The sequence below is a fragment of the Zophobas morio genome, unplaced genomic scaffold (genome assembly GCF_036711695.1).
Source record: "Zophobas morio isolate AGI-343-1 ecotype UQ-CSIRO unplaced genomic scaffold, CSIRO_AGI_Zmor_V1 ptg000076l, whole genome shotgun sequence".
Lineage (NCBI taxonomy): Eukaryota > Metazoa > Arthropoda > Insecta > Coleoptera > Tenebrionidae > Zophobas > Zophobas morio.
The window spans coordinates 2,489,952-2,506,862 of record NW_026972181.1 but is presented as its reverse complement, the minus strand read 5'-3'; positions in this window follow the sequence as shown (position 1 = coordinate 2,506,862).

The following is a 16,911-nucleotide window of genomic DNA, read 5'->3' as shown; positions in this document are numbered from 1 at the left end:
CAACGAGGTCAGGAGAGCCGGAGCGGTGCCAGCAAACCGGACATATTGCGCGCGAATGTTACGACGGAGCGGTGACAACTGACCAGCAGGTCCGGTGTTACACCTGTAACGGGGTGGGACACATCAGCCGGAACTGCCCAGGGAGGGCGGGAAACGGGAGCGCGGCCAGGGAAGGGGCTGGCGACCGAAGCCGTGTGTGCGAGCAGCCCTGAACTACCTGCTTAATTTAGCTGGTAAGGATGAATGCGTGAAAATGAATGTGAGTGTGTGTGGGATTCCGGTGAAGGCGTTGTTGGACAGTGGGGCAAATCGAGTAGTCCTGGGAGGTCCAGGGTGGGAGCGGATACGGACCCTGGGGTTAGTTAAGGTGAGGTCGAGGCCTCGAACTTTAACGTTGGCCGACGGGTCAACGGTGGAATGTTTGGGTGAAGTGACGCTTCCGATCCAGCTGGAGGCGAAGACGAAACACTTCATCGTGTTGATAGTGCCCGCTGTCAAGCATAGCCTGATACTGGGATTGAATTTTTGCTATAGGATGGGAGTGGTGCCGAATGTACGTCGGGGCACTTGGGAGTGTGCAAGGGAGGACATGGGAGGTCGAATGGGAACAGTGTGTGAGCTTGTGGATGAGGAAGGGAAGATTGTGAGAAAGAACGATTGAGGGAGATTGTGGATCAATATTTTCGGAATGTGGGGGAAGGCGTGTTGGGATTCACCAATCTCGCTTCTCTTTTGCACAGCTCTTTTCTCTCCTCATCGATTTTTTGGTTTAATTCAGTAAGCCTATGCTGCATCTGGCTCATATGCATATTTTTATTTTATTTTTTATTTTATTTTTTTTATTTTTATGCATATTTACTTTGACTTGCAATGTCACTTTTAATTATATCATACTTGCTATGCTTACGCATCGTAAACCTCGGAAGCACGAATCAATATGTGTTTGTGTCGCGATTTTTTCCCCTTTATATTTGTTTATCACTCTGTTCAACATATTACTTACAGCATCAACCATTTCTTTCATCTTTTTATGCACATTCGGGTTGTTGTTTTTAAACACATACATTTCCCCAACCTTGAAGTTAAGTTGCGAAAACGGCCCACTTATCTTGATTTCTTCTAACGTTAATGCGGTGTCTTCCGTTAGCGGAGGACTCTATTTTGCTTTCCTCTTTTTTGTTGGTCTTTGTTCACTTGTTAGAGTATCCCGTTTTCCTTCATTTCCTTCAGTTTCTCTTGACATAGATAGATTTAATTGCTTGTCTTCTGGTGTTCCTAACGTGTTTGGAGGAGTCCTCAATATGGACTCTCTTCTTTCGAACGGACTTATTTCCTTTGTCAAAACTACATTGATCAATTCGTCTGTCTCTCATTCATCCTCTTCTTTACTGCATTCATCTTGAGAGAGCAACCGGTTTATCCTTATCCTCATCTTTCTTCTCACCTGTGTCAATTTTTCCTTCTGTTTCTGTCGTTTTTTTCATCCATATGTTTCCACGAGTACGGGACGAATTCTGTGGTCCGCTCCCAGGTGACGCCCATCCTGGAAGTAAGGCATTTCTACTGAGAGGTGCGCCAGATGCTCCTCAGGTTTTATCGACTTCGCTGTCGGTTTTTATAGAGGTTGACTCCTCGCGAGCCGGCCGATTAAGGCAAGCTCCCCGGCCAAGTGTCCCCAAAGACGTACCGCCGCCGCGCTCAACGGCGGTTGTTGACTGTGGGCCTTGGTTACGGTATGTGTCCGGCTGGCTACGCTCCACTACCCGCCTTCGGGTCGTGAGGCTAAGTCAAGTCCGTGTCCATGCCGTGTTCATTACGCTAGTCCCCCTCGATGTACCGCCACCTTGTCGTGGTGAGGGGGATTTTCACAAAGAGCGGCACATACTGCGAAGAAATTCCGGATGGAACGGACGGTCCGGTGACGGTCCGGAATCTCGCCGATAACGTATGGTGTGGCGGCGTAGGTACTTGGGTGCCAAGCTTTGTGTCGACTAGTATCGCTGATCTCAGAAACACGTCTGGCCGACCAAGCTTATGCGGCGACCTTCACGCCGCCGAGGGTGGCGCCTTCGGTCAGGAGTGGCGGTCGCTCGGGCGCCAGCTCCCTCTCCGGGGGTCAAACTACGGATAAACAATTTAAATAACTAACAAGTGAAATAAACAAAAAGAATTAAATGTCCGGCACAGTCGTTCCTCCGGGGCGGCGACTTCCCTCACGACGTGCTCCTCCTGGACTTGGGGGAGGCGACCTTAAACCTGGAAAGAAGACGGCGCGGCGACCCGGGAGGGGAGCGCGGTGACGGTAACGACGCGTGCACGACAGTTACGACTTGTGACGGCGACAACAAAAAAAACGCGGTGACGGTGACACGGTTTCTCGCTCGGGGGCGGCGATTCGAAAACCGGTACAAAACAGGCAGGCGACCCAAAAAGTACTTACGGTGGTCGGAGGGTCGAACTGCTCACTTCTCTAAATCACAAAAACACTCAAACAGCCCCAGCGCTTCCGCACTCCTGAAGACTTCAGGCCTCTTGTTTCGCCGCGGCGGCGCGGCGATCGCGAATTCTACCCCCGGCTCTCGCGGTACGCGTCATGGTTTCCGGCCCGCGAAAATTCGATTCATTACACTCCCCCCTTTCGTCGGTAAAAAAAAAGAAGTGTAACTTCTTTTTTTCCTTCTTCGAACACGGCTTTCCTGTGCAGCTCTGGTGGACTGAAGTTCCGGTTCAGACGGCGGAGTCCTGGACTCCTTGGGGACGGTGTGTTCCGGGTTCAGACGGTGGTGTGTCCTGGACTCCTTGGGGAAGGTGCTGTGGACGGGCTGGCCTGGTGGAACTTCAACTTCGGTCGACGGTGTTCATCCGGTGGAGACGAGGTCCACACCGATTAGGCTGACGTCTTCTCGGTCGGCGCCGGGATCCGCCAATGGGCAGGACAGGCTGCTCGACTCCTCTGCATTGACGCGGAGTTGACAGGGTGCCGAGGGGCGGCAAAACGGTGGCGCTCTGGACAGCGAGCGGAACTGCAGGGTCGGTGGTGGCTGAACTGCACGTCGGACGGTGGCACCGCATCACTCTTCGGAGAATGTCGGCGCGAACTGTCACGATGACGTCGCCGATTTTCGTCTCCAGGTCATAACTTCCTGCGGACGGGACGATGTCGCCATGGGCTATGCGGATCCGAACCTGGGGGGCTGACACGGGGGCAACGTTTCGTTGGCGCAGCACGGTGGCAACTTCTTGGCCAATGAACGTGCTGACGGCTCCGGTGTCCAGCAGGGCGTCATAGACGGTGCCAAAAAGAATGACGGCGACATGGGGACGATTGTCGGGAAACTTGAGCAGAGCTTCCATCGACGGAGTCGGCTTGAATGGCTGCTGCGACGGCTTGGACGGGTGCTGCGACGGCTTGGACGGGTGCTGCGACGGCTTGGACGGGTGCTGCGACGGCTTGGACGGGTGCTGCGACGGCTTCGACATGGCGCAGACTTCTTGCTCATTTCTTCGGTCGCAGGGGCACTCTCGAGACATTATACCGCTTCGGCCGCACCTGGAGCAGAAGAGTCGGCGTGGCTTCCTGCAGGTCGAGCGGTAATGTCCGGATTCTCCACCCCTCCAACATTTGACGGTGGTTCCGGTGTTGGCGGTGGCGCCTGTGGACTGCTGGACTGGCCTGGACGACGGTGGTGGGGGACGCATGGTCCCCAGCCTTCGCAGTGGTGCCGTGGATGACTGCACGGAACTGGACGACGGTTGTGGGGACGATTTTCAGACCTAGGGGCGTAAGCATACGTGGCCGTCGGAATCTGGGTCGTCGTCGAAGTGCGATTCGGTGGCGGGACTGGTGGACGGCTGCTCACTTCCTTCTGGAGCTGCTCATATTCATCAATGAGCCTCACCAACTCCCCGATGCTCTGGAAGTCTCTACGACGGATCTATTGTCGGTACTCCGGCAGCAAGTGGCTGTACAGGCGACGAAGGACGGCCTGTGGGGAATACCCTCCCAGACGGCGGGTGAGGGTTTGCATCGCCTGTATGAAATCTCGGCCGGCTTCTCCAGGTCGTTGACGACGGTTGACGATCTGGTCTTCCAGGACTTCTTCATAATTCGGCATGTAGAAGTCCCGGAACTCCTCGTCGAAGTCGTCCCAGGAGTACCAGAGGGTCTGGTTGTTACGATACCACTCCAACGCCTTGTCGGTGAGCATTTCCGGCAGCACAGTGGGCATCGTGTCCGGTGCAATGCCAAAATGCTCCTGGAGCTCTTCGGCGCACTCCAGAAATGCCATGGGGTCGGTCTCTCCGTCGAACTGAATACGGCTCTGGCGCACTAGGACCAGGGCTCCCCAACGGGTGTCTCGCGGGTGTGCGTAGCACGACTGGACCGAGTGGCGACTTCGACGGGGCTGTGTCGGTACCGGTGGTGGCATGAGAGACGGACGCTTCGGTGGTGGCGTTCGAAATTCTCTACTCGGAGACGGCGAAGTTGGTCTCGTGGCTGTCGGTGGGGGCGATGGGGAAAGACGAGGCGGTTCCCTGTACGTCCACGTACTTGGCTCGTCGATTCGGTTCCTGGGGGCCTCTCCAGAGGCGGGACGAGTGTTGGATGTATGATTATTAATTACTCATTATACGTACCGAAAAGATTGATATAAATGAAACACAAACATGTGCTGTGTAACACTGTATTTACTTGTCGTTGACGGTTCGGAACCTATGTACAAAGTGGTTAAATTCGGAAGATACATTACAGGTAGAAGAGAAAGTTCGGGACGCTTTTGACAAGGGTTGGTGGGTAAAACCCTAACCCGAACATGGTCCGGCGTCTTGAAAGAACTAACTTTCAACATGAGAAAGTATAACAATTGCAAATATGAAATACATAATAGGTGCATACATTGACAATGAAATAAAGTACAGAACACATAGAAAAAACAGGGGTAAATTTAGACACTACACATTTGTTTATGTCGGAAGCACACACCGTTTAGTCACTGGTCGGTTAATCACATCATGCGCGGTTCTCACTGTTACTACACGAATGAGGCCATCATGACCGGGATGAACAGTAGTAACACGTCCCAGTGGTCCATATAAGCGGGGGTGTGTGGTCTTCCTTAATGACCACCAAATCGTCCACCTTATGCTGTTGTGGCTGGCCTTGGTCCATTTTGGGCGATGAAGTTGACCCATATGTTCTGCTGTCCACCGTTTCCAAAATTTCTGCTGAGTGCGGCTAAATTGTTGCCACCTGGAGAACCGGTTTCTTTGAGACCGTGGCGACGATATCCTCTGGAATAACAGTAGAGAGTTTCCAACAAGGAAGTGAACGGGAGTTAAAGGAGTCAGGTCATATGGATCTTTGGACATGGTGGTTAACGGGCGCAAATTCAAGCACGTTTCGACTTGTATTAGCAACGTCTGTATTTCTTCGAAATTAAATAAAGCTGCACCAATAACGCGTTTCAAATGATTTTTCGCAGATTTGACCGTTGCTCCCCAGATACTCCCCATATGTGGTGTGGAAGGCGGAATGAAATTAAAATTGATGTGGTTAGGATCATCCCGCCACAAAATATGTTGGTGTCGTCTGTCTTCAGGTTGAAATAAAATTTGACGGTATATCTTACAAATGTCTGCTGTAAAGGCGACCTTATACGTCCTAAATCGAATTATTGAATCGGAAATATCGTTTTGTACTTTTGGCGCTGTATTGAGACAAGCATTTATGCTTTTTCCAAATGATGGTTTGGCTGACCCGTCAAATACTACGCGAATCTTATCAGTGACCCCGTCATTTTTGAAAACCGCGTGGTGAGGCAAAAAGTAATAGGGTTTACTTTCGATTTTATGCTCTGTCAATGGACCTAGTAAACGCATATGACCCAAATTAATGTATTCTTTTATAAAATCGTGAATATTTATTTTTAACATGACATTTTTTGCGAACTTTCGTTCCAATAAGTTGAACCGTTTGAGCGCGATTTCTTTCGAATCCCCCAAGCTTGGTAAAAATTCGTTAAATGTTAATCTGACATTTAACGGCCCAACACAGGAAAACGTAACATGCGCTACGTTTTCCTGTGTTGGGCCGGGAAAAGAATAGTCCATCGGCCTAGTCCTGCTTGAGGGAAAAGTCCTCTAATGGACCTGTTTCGTCTGTCCTTTCCCCTTTCTTCATATGATAGTTTTTCTTTTACCGATGGTAAAATTTCAGCGTAGTTGATGCTATAATCAACCACTTGTAGTTCAACCCTTCAGGTTGTTTTAGCGTAGTTGATGCTATAATCAACCAGGTAGTGCTGGCTTCCTCAGGCTTCACCGGAAAATTTTGCATTTTTTTTTGTCGTTTCAACCCTTTCCAGCATTTATCTTTTTGCCGTAGTGCGTTTAGTTTTAACAACCAAAATATTATTTTCATCATCGTAGCTCCCTCTTTTGAGCGAGTACGTTTCTATCAAGTATCGTTATCGGTTCTTTATCAATTTCGTTTTTAATTATCGACGACACTTTCGCTACGTCAGAGTGACGAGGTCCCCCATTTGTAAGGCGACTTCCGGTCAGCGTCGTCTCCCGTCACTCCTGGAAAAATCAGTAAGTCCCGGTTCACCACTCTGAAAATTTTCTTGCCGTCTCTTGGTCATTTTTCCACCAGGTGCTATGCTTTGTCTTGGCGAATTCTAATTGCTAATCACGAATCCATGTCTCAGTCCCTTCTGGTTTACGTGTACACCGCTGGGCAGTGGTCACCTCCGACAGCGCATTGGTGACCTTATTATCTACCCCTACCTTTGAGACGATTCTTGGTTTTTAAGACTTTTCCAGCGACATTTTTCGGAGAGTGTTCACGGTGGTGAAAACTTCTGTCATTTTTGCGCACCAAATTTTTCGTTGCTTGGAAACTTTCAGCAGCCACTTGAGGTAATTAATAAAACTGTCTTTTCCCTCTAAGTGAACCGCTTGGAAATTTCAGGGTTTTTCCTTTTCTTGTCTGGTACCGTGTGCGACGTCGAACCAAGCCAAGATTTTTTTCTTGAAGGCGGCACGGCTTCTCGGTTGACTTTTGAGGCTCTCGAATTTGAGAACGGCCTGGAACATTTCCGTCGGCACGCCAGAAATCATTTACCGCTAATCGGAACATCACCATCTCTGGAAACGCCCAAGGTCAGATTTTTCCAATCTTTGGATTTGTGCCCTACACGTCAAATATAGTTTCATCGCCCTTCAGGCACTATTCTAAAGAAGTATTCTTAGTTTTAATTAATTCGCTGTAAACCAAGCTTACGTAAGCGCGGCCTTTAATTGTGTCGAAATAAGTAGTGTGAATAATTTAATCTCTTTTTTTTTGCTCTAATTTGATAAATCGGTTGTCCCTTACTTATGTAATTTTTTTTCAATAGTTTTAAACCAAATTGGTAGTTGCTAGTTTCATAAAACATTTTATTTACTAACTACCTGGTGCCCACTAATCGGTCTCTTCCTTACATCCTTTCAACAAAATCGACTGCAAAGAGGATAAATTTTGAGAGAACCTGCGACCCGCCGCCGAAACAACTGAGTGCCGTACGCAGTGGCCGATTTTCAAAATTGGAAACGGTGCAACGCATATGACCCAAATTAATGTATTCTTTTATAAAATCGTGATAATTTATTTTTAACATGACATTTTTTGCGAACTTTCGTTCCAATGAGTTGAACCGTTTGAGCGTGATTTCTTTCGAATCCCCCAAGCTTGGTAAAAATTCGTTAAATGCTAATCTGAAATCGTCCGTTGGATAATTGAGTGGCATTATTAATAAAATAGTTCTCATGTAGTATTTCAAGAGCTGTGAGCGGCTTATCATCGTTTGAATAACTTTCAAGTTTCCAGAACTGTTCAACCTGGTTTTCTAAATTGACATTATCGACCGCGCAATGTAGATTTTGACGCGTGTTACTGGTGGGGCGTCTATGCAATGCCCCCCCTGCAATCTAACCCAATAAAGTTTTCTGTAATATTAAGCCACGTCCTATTGTTTGAATTTGACCTACACATAACAGTTGCCAAAATAATCCAGCTGCAATTAACAGATCGACTGGCTGTGACAAATTGAAATTAGGATCGGCAAGTTTTATCGCGTCAGGTATGTCCAGCTCATCTTTAGAAAAGGTACGGACGGGTATGTTCTTAGAAATTTTGGGAATTACCAGACAATTTAAAGCTGTTGTAAATGAGTAATGCAACGACTCGATCTGTACCTGTACCTTTTGTCTGGCGGTCGAATTTGAACACTGAATACCTGCTACAACCACATTTGCATTTTGTGTACTTAAACCCAATTTGTTAGCGGCCGCTTGAGTAATAAAATACGATTCTGAACCCACGTCTAACAAAGCCCGGAATTTTTGAAATTTGTTTTTACAATCTTTTATAGAATTATTGCTGTAGGCAAAACGGCTTGTGGATAAAATGTGGATGAGCAATAAACTCCACTGGTACTAGGCTGATTTTCGTTTGAATGGGAGGGTTGGTCACTATGTAAAAGTGTATTATGTTTCAATTGGCATAATTTACATGCCATAGATTTACAGCTATCGGACGTATGCGATGGTTTGAGACTATTTTGACATAATTTCAACCTTCTTTGCGAAACACTGAGTTTTAAAAAAGTAACTCAGTTATAAATTGAATGAGAATTTTTACAAAAATAACAAATGGATTGTGTGCTATTGCGATTCACTGCCGCTGTAAATGTAGACACCCTTTGTGGGGGCTTTGAAAATGATTTCGGTTCTGTTTTTTTATTATTATTATACGTATTATTAGTTTTAAATTCAGATTTATTCAACTCCATCGATTCCATCAAATGACAGCGTTGTATCAGGTAATCAATAAAACTATCTAATAACTGTCGGATTGAACTAGCAGAATCTTTAATTACTTGAGGTAGATTAAACAAATTGGTCACGTGATGCTGGACAATTAACCGTTTATTTTCAAATCTGTCCTTGAGCAATTTCCACCCCACATCATCATTTGCATCAGAAATTGTTAATGAATTTATGGCGTTTGCTGCGTCGCCACACAAAGAATCACACAAAGAATTTTTTAAATGATGAAATTTCTGTATTTTGGTCAGTCGTGTATCGTCATGAACCAACGTTTTAAAAGTATTGTAAAAAGGTAGCTATTCAGTATAAATTCCGCTAAAAGTTTTAATAACAATCGGGAGCAATTGCACCGATGGTGACGGTGTACTCCTAGGTGCGTTACCTTGCGGTGCAGGTGAAGATGTGTCAACGCGTTTTTGTTCAATAGTATTTTCGACATCTGCACATAAATCGTAATACGCGTTTTCGAAATAAAGTTTTATTCTAGCGTGTTCTAAATCGAGAGTAGCGTCATCAAGAGCTTCAATCTGTTAATGGATTTCGTCAAACTGAGCCTTAATGCGTACAAAATCGCGCAATATTACTCTCAGTCGAGAAGCGGATGTACTATAATTGTTTGTTTCAAACCACAACTTAAAACGCGATATGTCGTCGTGAATTCGATCTCTTTGTAAGAGTAAAATTTGTAAATTTGCTGCATCCTCTGGTGTAGGATTTGAGTCCCAAAATGTTTCGGCATTGTCTTCGACTTCCGCGCCTGCCATGTGTGGAGTCTCGAAAGTTTGCGAACGCGTCATAACCATTTGAAAAACCGATCAGTTGAAATACGTAAAACTGGTACAGTTCGGACAAGGTAAATGGTACTTGCCAATGAAATTTAAATAAAATAACGTGCAATTACGGTCGAATGCGTTCTTGACCGGAAATAGATAAAAAAAAGGAATAGTTTGAACCCACTCACCGTAATAAGGCCCTTTGGCACCTGGAACGGCTAAACTGATTCTCTGCTCTCCTCTCTGGTAGGGAATTTCCAATGGCTGGATCCCGTCTCCCGATGCAGACGTCGAAAATTGCCAAAACCGTGATAAAATCACCTGAAACGTGGGTGAATTGACTGGATGGGCTGAATTCGTTGCTCTCCTGCTCGGTAGGAAACTCCGATGGCCGGTAGATTACGTCTCCCGATACAGGCGTCGAAAAATGGCACCACCGCGTCTTATTGTTGAATTCACAGCACTGGAACGCACATGTGGAGAGATCCGGCTCGAAGGACCAATGTTGGGTGTATGATTATTACTCATACATACGTACCGAAAAGATTGATATAAATGAAACACAAACATGTGCTGTGTAACACTATATTTACTTGTTGTTGACGGTTCGGAACCTATGTACAAAGTGGTTAAATTCGGAAGATACATTACAGGTAGAAGAGAAAGTTGGGGACGCTTTTGACAAGGGTTGGTGGGTTAAACCCTAACCCGAACAACGAGCAAGTTCCAATGGGATGGCTTATCGTGACAGGGCAGCTGGAGACTGGACTTGGGGAACGGCACCTGTAGCGCTGCTGGGGGCTGCCCATGGAAACGCCGCTGGCATCACTGGTCGCGAAATCACGGGCGTGGGCACGGCAGGTCTGGTTAGCGCAATGCTCCAGGTCAGCGATATAGCTGAAGCCGAATTTGCCACCACGTACCCGATGGTCGACGTCGGTATGGAGGCGTTGGGGTTCGACACGACGACGGTGTCCACGACCTCGTCGGTGACGGTCGGGAGAGACGTGGCACACTCCTCCAGGCTTATCTCCGTGTCGATTTCGGCCTGGCGACGGAGATGAAAATTCTTCAAACGCCGGCGGAGCGTGTCGACGGAACCAGTGGCGTCGATCCCAATCTCGCCCAGGGCTTCTTCCAGCTCGTGACGCTGCAGCTGGTGCACCCACGTCGCGAGCGGAGCTGGGTGCGGCCGGCCTTGGTCCTCCTTACCCATTCTGTGACGTCACCAATTCTGACGGTGACGGTTGATGGCGTCACGGGACTTCGGGGACAGTGGCGGCGACCACAATACAGCACAAAAAGCAAACAAAAACAGTAAGATAACGGCGTTTATCTCTTTCGGTAATTTCGGAATGAGATAAAAAAAACAGACCGCGCAAAAACGACGGTCTCCCGCTGATAGCGGACAAAAACGTAGCTGGTGTAGCTCAGAAACACGTCTGGCCGACCAAGCTTATGTGGCGCCTTCGGTCAGGAACGGCGAGCGCTCGGACGCCAGCTTCCTCTCCGGGGGAGGAAGCGCCGGGGTGCTCTAAAGCCGGAGACACGGAATTCAGGTAGTGAGCCTCCGCGAAAACCCGAGAATAGATAAAATAAAAAGGCAAGGATATTTTCTAACAAATAGGGTTTATTCCCTGCCATTAGCTACACGGTCTAAAATAATAAAACTTACGGCTAATCTTAATTTAACTACAAGACAAATTAAACAGAAAGAATTAAATGCTCGGCACCGTCGTTCCTCCTAGGTGGCGACTTCCCTCAGGACGGGCTCCTCCTGGCTCTGGAGGCGGCGACCTTGAACCTGGAAATCGCGCGAAGACGGCACGGCGATCCGGGAGGGGAACGCGGTGACGGTGACGACGCGTGCACGACGGTTTCGACTTTTGACGGTAACAAAAAAAACGCGGTGACGGTGACACGGTTTTTCGCTCGGGGGCGGCAATTCGAAAACCGGTACAAACCCGGGCAGACGACACTTACGGTGGTCGGAGGGTCGAACTGCTCACTTTGCCACAATTCTCCAAAACTTGTCAACACCAAACAGCCACAGCACCTGACACCTTGAAGCTTCAGGTAAGAATCCTCTTCTTCCGCCGCAGCGGCGCAGCGATCGCGAATTTTACCCCCGGCTCTCGGAGTACGCGTCACGGTTTCCGGCCCGCGAAAATTCGCTTCATTACAATACTTACTAATTAAAAATCGAGATCATGTCCGTGTTCATAGCTGAGGTCTTCGTCTGCGTTTTTTATTCCTGGAGGTTGTCTCCTCCGCTGCTCTATTTGGTCCGCGACGGGTATTTTATTTCACCGTAACCCGCCGGCAACGCCGGTGAGGGCATCCCCTATCTGCCACCCGGGGGACGCGCCCAGTAGGAGTTTGGCTTCTCCCTGGGACCTGACCTGTCCTGACCTGACCTGACCTGACCTGACCTGACCTGACCTGACTTTACTTTTTTTTTTCTGGCGGAGGGGAAACCCTTCATGGGCACCCGGAACTGGATCTAATTGCTTCGGGTAGTGTCGGACTCCTATCGACTAAAACCCCTCCCTGGTTAGTGAGGTCGACCGGGAACCGCCTCTAGGCATTACTTCCGGCCGCCTGACACCTTTGCGGATTTTTTTTTCCTTCAGTCCTCTTGGTGCGAGTTCTCTTGTGCATTTTGGGCCTGTCTTATTCTTTCGTCCTCTTCCTTTCTTTGCATGATCTTTACAACCATGTCTTTAACTCCTTCCCATCCGGTAGAACTACTCAGCATGTAGGACACCATATTGTCGGCTGTTGGCTTATGTTCCATTTCTTTTTTGAGTACTTGTCGTTCTTTGTCCCATCTCGTGCAACTGAATAGCGTATGTTCTGCCGTGTCTTCTGCTGCTCCACAGTAGATACAGCTGGCCGAATCCACTTTTCTCCGACTATATAAATATGGTTGAAAGCATCCATGCCCCGTTAAAATTTGTGTCAGATGATAGCCAACATTTCCATGGTTTCTTTTAATCCACAGTCCTAGTTCTGGGATTAACCTATAGGTCCACCTACCTCTGCTCTCGCTTTCCCACTCAGCTTGCCACTCTTGGTAAAGGATAAGTCTTGCGGTCTCTTTGTTCATGCCTTTTTCCATCCTAGCTCTTTCTTTTACTTTCAAATGCAATGGTGGCAGATTGGCAATAGCACTGGCTGCTGGCCCTGAGACCGTTTTGTAGGCCCTGATAATTCTAAGAGCCAATATCCTGTCCATTGCGGACACCTTCTTCGCATCTCTTTTTGTTTTGAGAGCATTCTCCCATACCGATGAGGCGTACAGAACTTGCGATCTCGCCAGTGTCGCCAGCATTTTTCTACTTTCCTGATTTGGGCCTGCAATGTTTGGCATGATTCTAGATAATGCCATGGTTGTTTTCATCGCTTTGGTCGTTATTTCATTCACGTGTTTTGTGAAGGATCCATTTGCGCCGAACCAGACGCCAAGGTATTTCATAGCTCCTTTTGGGGTGATCTTAAATCCGCATACGTCTATTTCCAAATTTGGGAGTTTTCTCGGGCCGGCTAAAATCACAGCCTCTGTTTTTTCTCGGGCTAGTAGTAATCTTCTTGTGTTTAAGTGAGATTCTATGGTTTCTGCTGCTATGCTTGCTTTCTCTTGTATGCTCTCTGGGCTCTTGTCGACAACGACTACTGCCAGATCGTCGGCGAACGCGATTACCTCGACTCCTTCTGGCATTTTCAATTATAGCACACTGTCATACTGGATGTTCCACATACTGGATGTTCCACAGGGTCGGCCATAAGACAGACCCCTGTGGGACTCCGCTGTTTATAGCTATTTCTGTATTTTGATCTAATATTATGTTTCGATCACTTAAGTAGCTTTGGATTATTTTAACAAGCGGTTTACTGAAATTTTTCCGTTCTAGTTCCTCGATGATGTGATCCCATGAGGTTGAGTTAAATGCGTTTTGTATGTCAAGTGATAGCAGAAGACACATACTTCTGTGCCTATATGTTTTACTTTTTGCCTTTTCTTCTATCTCCTTGACTGCACTTGCAGCGCTAATAGTCGAGCATCCCTTCCTAAAACCGTGCTGTTTGCTCGATAGTGCCTTTTTTTCTGCTATTTCCTGTTGCAGCGTCTCAAGTATCAGCTGCTCTAATAGTTTTCCGGTTGTGTCTAGCAGGCATATGGGTCTAAACTATCTAGGATCGTCATTAAGTTTATTTGGCTTCTTTAGAAGAATTAGGGTGGCTCGTTTCCATATGGATGGAAAGACTCCCTTTTTCACAGCCGAGTTGAACACATTTAGTAGAATCTCTGGTGACTCGGAGACTAGAAGTTTCAATGCTTCAGCCGGAATTCCATCCGGACCTAGTGCTCGCTTCGTTTTTAGGCGCCTCACCGCCATTTCTAACTCCTCTTTAGTGAATGGTTTAAATGCGGTCTCAGGTGCTTCTCCGCTTGCTTTCTGTTTTTTTACCGGGTGTTTTGGAAAAAGCGTCTTCACTATTTCGAGCCGTTTCTTTATGTCTGTTGCGGGGGGCTGTTCTCGCGTTCTGAGCCTTTTTGTTGCTATTTTATATCTCTCTCCCCAGATGTTTTCATCTATTTCTGCACACAGTTCTCTCCATTTCTTTCTCTTAGATGTTTCTATTTCTCTTTTCAGTTTTTTCCGCTCCATAGATAGTTGCATTTCTGCTTCAGCTTCTTCTTCGGCTTTACTACTTTTCTTTGCGCGTAGCTTTAACAATTTTCGCCTCACCGCGACTCAGGTTTTTCTTATCTGTGCTATGTCTTCATTCCACCAGTAGACAGGTTTCCGCCTAGGGTTTCTTTGGTTGCACGGCATAGAGACCTTGCAGGTATTTGTAAGTAACTCTATCAGTAGATATTCATTTTGCACGCTTTCGCTGCCTCCTGATTTGGCTATGCATCTTCTAAACTTTGTTTCGTCAACTTTGTTGGCATTCCACTTTCTTCCGCTTATAGCAGTCCTCTCTATCTCTGTCTGGTTTGTGTGTATCGCAAATGTGACATATTGATGATCGCTTAAATTTTCAGTGTCTTCAACGATTACTGGGCCTAAGTTGTCGACCATGTTCATGCTTGTTATGGTTAGGTCAAGTGTTGATCTACTATTTCCTCTCACAAAGGTCGGAACATCTCCTTTAGTGTGAGATACCAGGTTTCTTTGGGCCATCCATTCCAGGATTAGAGTTCCTTTAGGATCTGTTTTCTCACCCCATTCTGCCGCTTTTGCATTAAAATCACCAGTAATCAGTATTTTTTGTTGTTTCCGTTTTTGTCTGAATATGCCTTCGTCCATTTCATTTAGTTTCTTTTCGTACTCTTGGAACGAGATATTTGGGGAGAAGTAGCAACTGACCATCACTGTTTCTGCGATTGTTATATAGACGTATCCATGCCCAGATCCCCATCTTCTTACCGGCAGGGAGCGATCCGTTACTTTGATGGCTCCATCGAAATCTTTATCTACGTACCATCCGGGATTGTTCACTAGTGATTTGTTTGGTTCAGATACAAAGATTATGTGTGCATTTTTTTCATTTACTATTCTGTATAGTAGGTCGTGCGCTACTGTACGTCTATTAAGATTAGCCTGGATGCAAAAGATTTCATGGCATTGACCGCCTTGTTTACTATTAGGCTTTGGCGTGGATGGGACCGAGGCTGTCCCGCCCACAATTTGTTGCTTCCTTTTTTTTTTAGCTATCTCTGTTTGAATCGGGGGTCTTGGCCTTCTCCAGGCGGTTTAGCTCTAATCTGATTATAGCGCATCTTGTTGAGACGGCAGTGTGACCTTTCCTTTTGCATACCAGACACTTAGGTTTGTTGTTACAGTCCCTTATTTTATGTCCGCTTTCACCACATTGTATGCAAAGTTGTGACCTGTCCGGTCCATCGCATGCCTGTATCTTGTGTCCCGGTCTCCAGCATCTCGAGCATCTTTCTTTGTTTAGTCTCTCTTTTATTTTACAAGAAACTAAGCCAATCTTTACGGTCTTTAGGTCTATAATACTTGACGCGACCTGTTTCGTAGCTACTATAGTGGCCACTTTAGTGCTTCCAAATGCTGGTCTAAAAGAGGTGATTTTAACCTCTTTTGTCTGTTCTGTTGTAAGGTTTTTACATATTGCTTCCCTCACTTCCCCCTCCGTGGTAAGTTCGTCCAGGTCTCTGATATGTATTACTTTGTTCTTCTCCGAGTTTCCTCTAGCTATAGTTACGCTGCCGTCGAACCTGTCGGTTTTATCCATGGCTTTGAGAATCTGCTCTTTTACTTCCTTTGCTTTCTCGTCGTTGTCGTCCATCTTTATTAGGAGTGCCCCGTCTTTAGTTTTCCGTACTGCTTTTATTTCTGCCTCCAAATTCGAGGAGTCAATACTGTTTTTTATAGTCCTTAGCAGGTCGGCAGATGTCTTACCGTCCTGTCTAACTATAATTGCCTGCGTGTGTCTATTCTGTTTGTTTTGCTTAATTAGTCGTTGATTTTCTTTTGTGCTGCTTCTTTGTTCTTTCGGTTTTGGTTGAAGAACTTTGAGTTCTTTATCCTCTCCTGCAAATACATGTTCGATTATTTTCCTCAGGTATCCTCTGTCTATCTCGTCTGGGCTGGTAAAAACTAACTTTTCTCTTTGATGGCTTGTTGACAGTGCCTTGAAGTCATATATACAGGGTGTCTCAGAAATAAGTACATTAATTTTAATCAGTTATAGAGCTCATTGAACTCAACAACTTTTTTTAGTAGAGTTTTGTCAAGAACTTTTTAATTATCAAGTTAAAAATTGTTAAAGTTATACCCCAATTAAGCTTACCCGCTCATGGATCCTCAGTCACCCATGGACACTAATAATTATTATAATTAATAATTTATGGTCAAAAACAGTTACTAGGATACGTATTTTCCTAATCTTGTCAATGTGACAAACATTTAGAGAGAAACTGAAAATCCTGCTCCCTAATGGCGTACGGAATTTGATCGGTTCAAATGTGGGTGTTGAACACCTTCCCTCGTGTAACCGACCTCATCAGTTGGTGGTATAAGAGATACAAAATTTGCTTGTTCGTTTATTTTTCTATTAACCCACTCACAAAAGTTTTGCCTACGTGGTAAGTCAATAACTATACTTTCTGGTCCTGAAAGGGGTACATACATTTGTTCTCTGAGTATCCTCCAAATACTACTCTCCGATACATCACACTAGACAGTGATACGTGCTAGTGCCCAGTCGAGCTTCCACACTCTTCAAAACA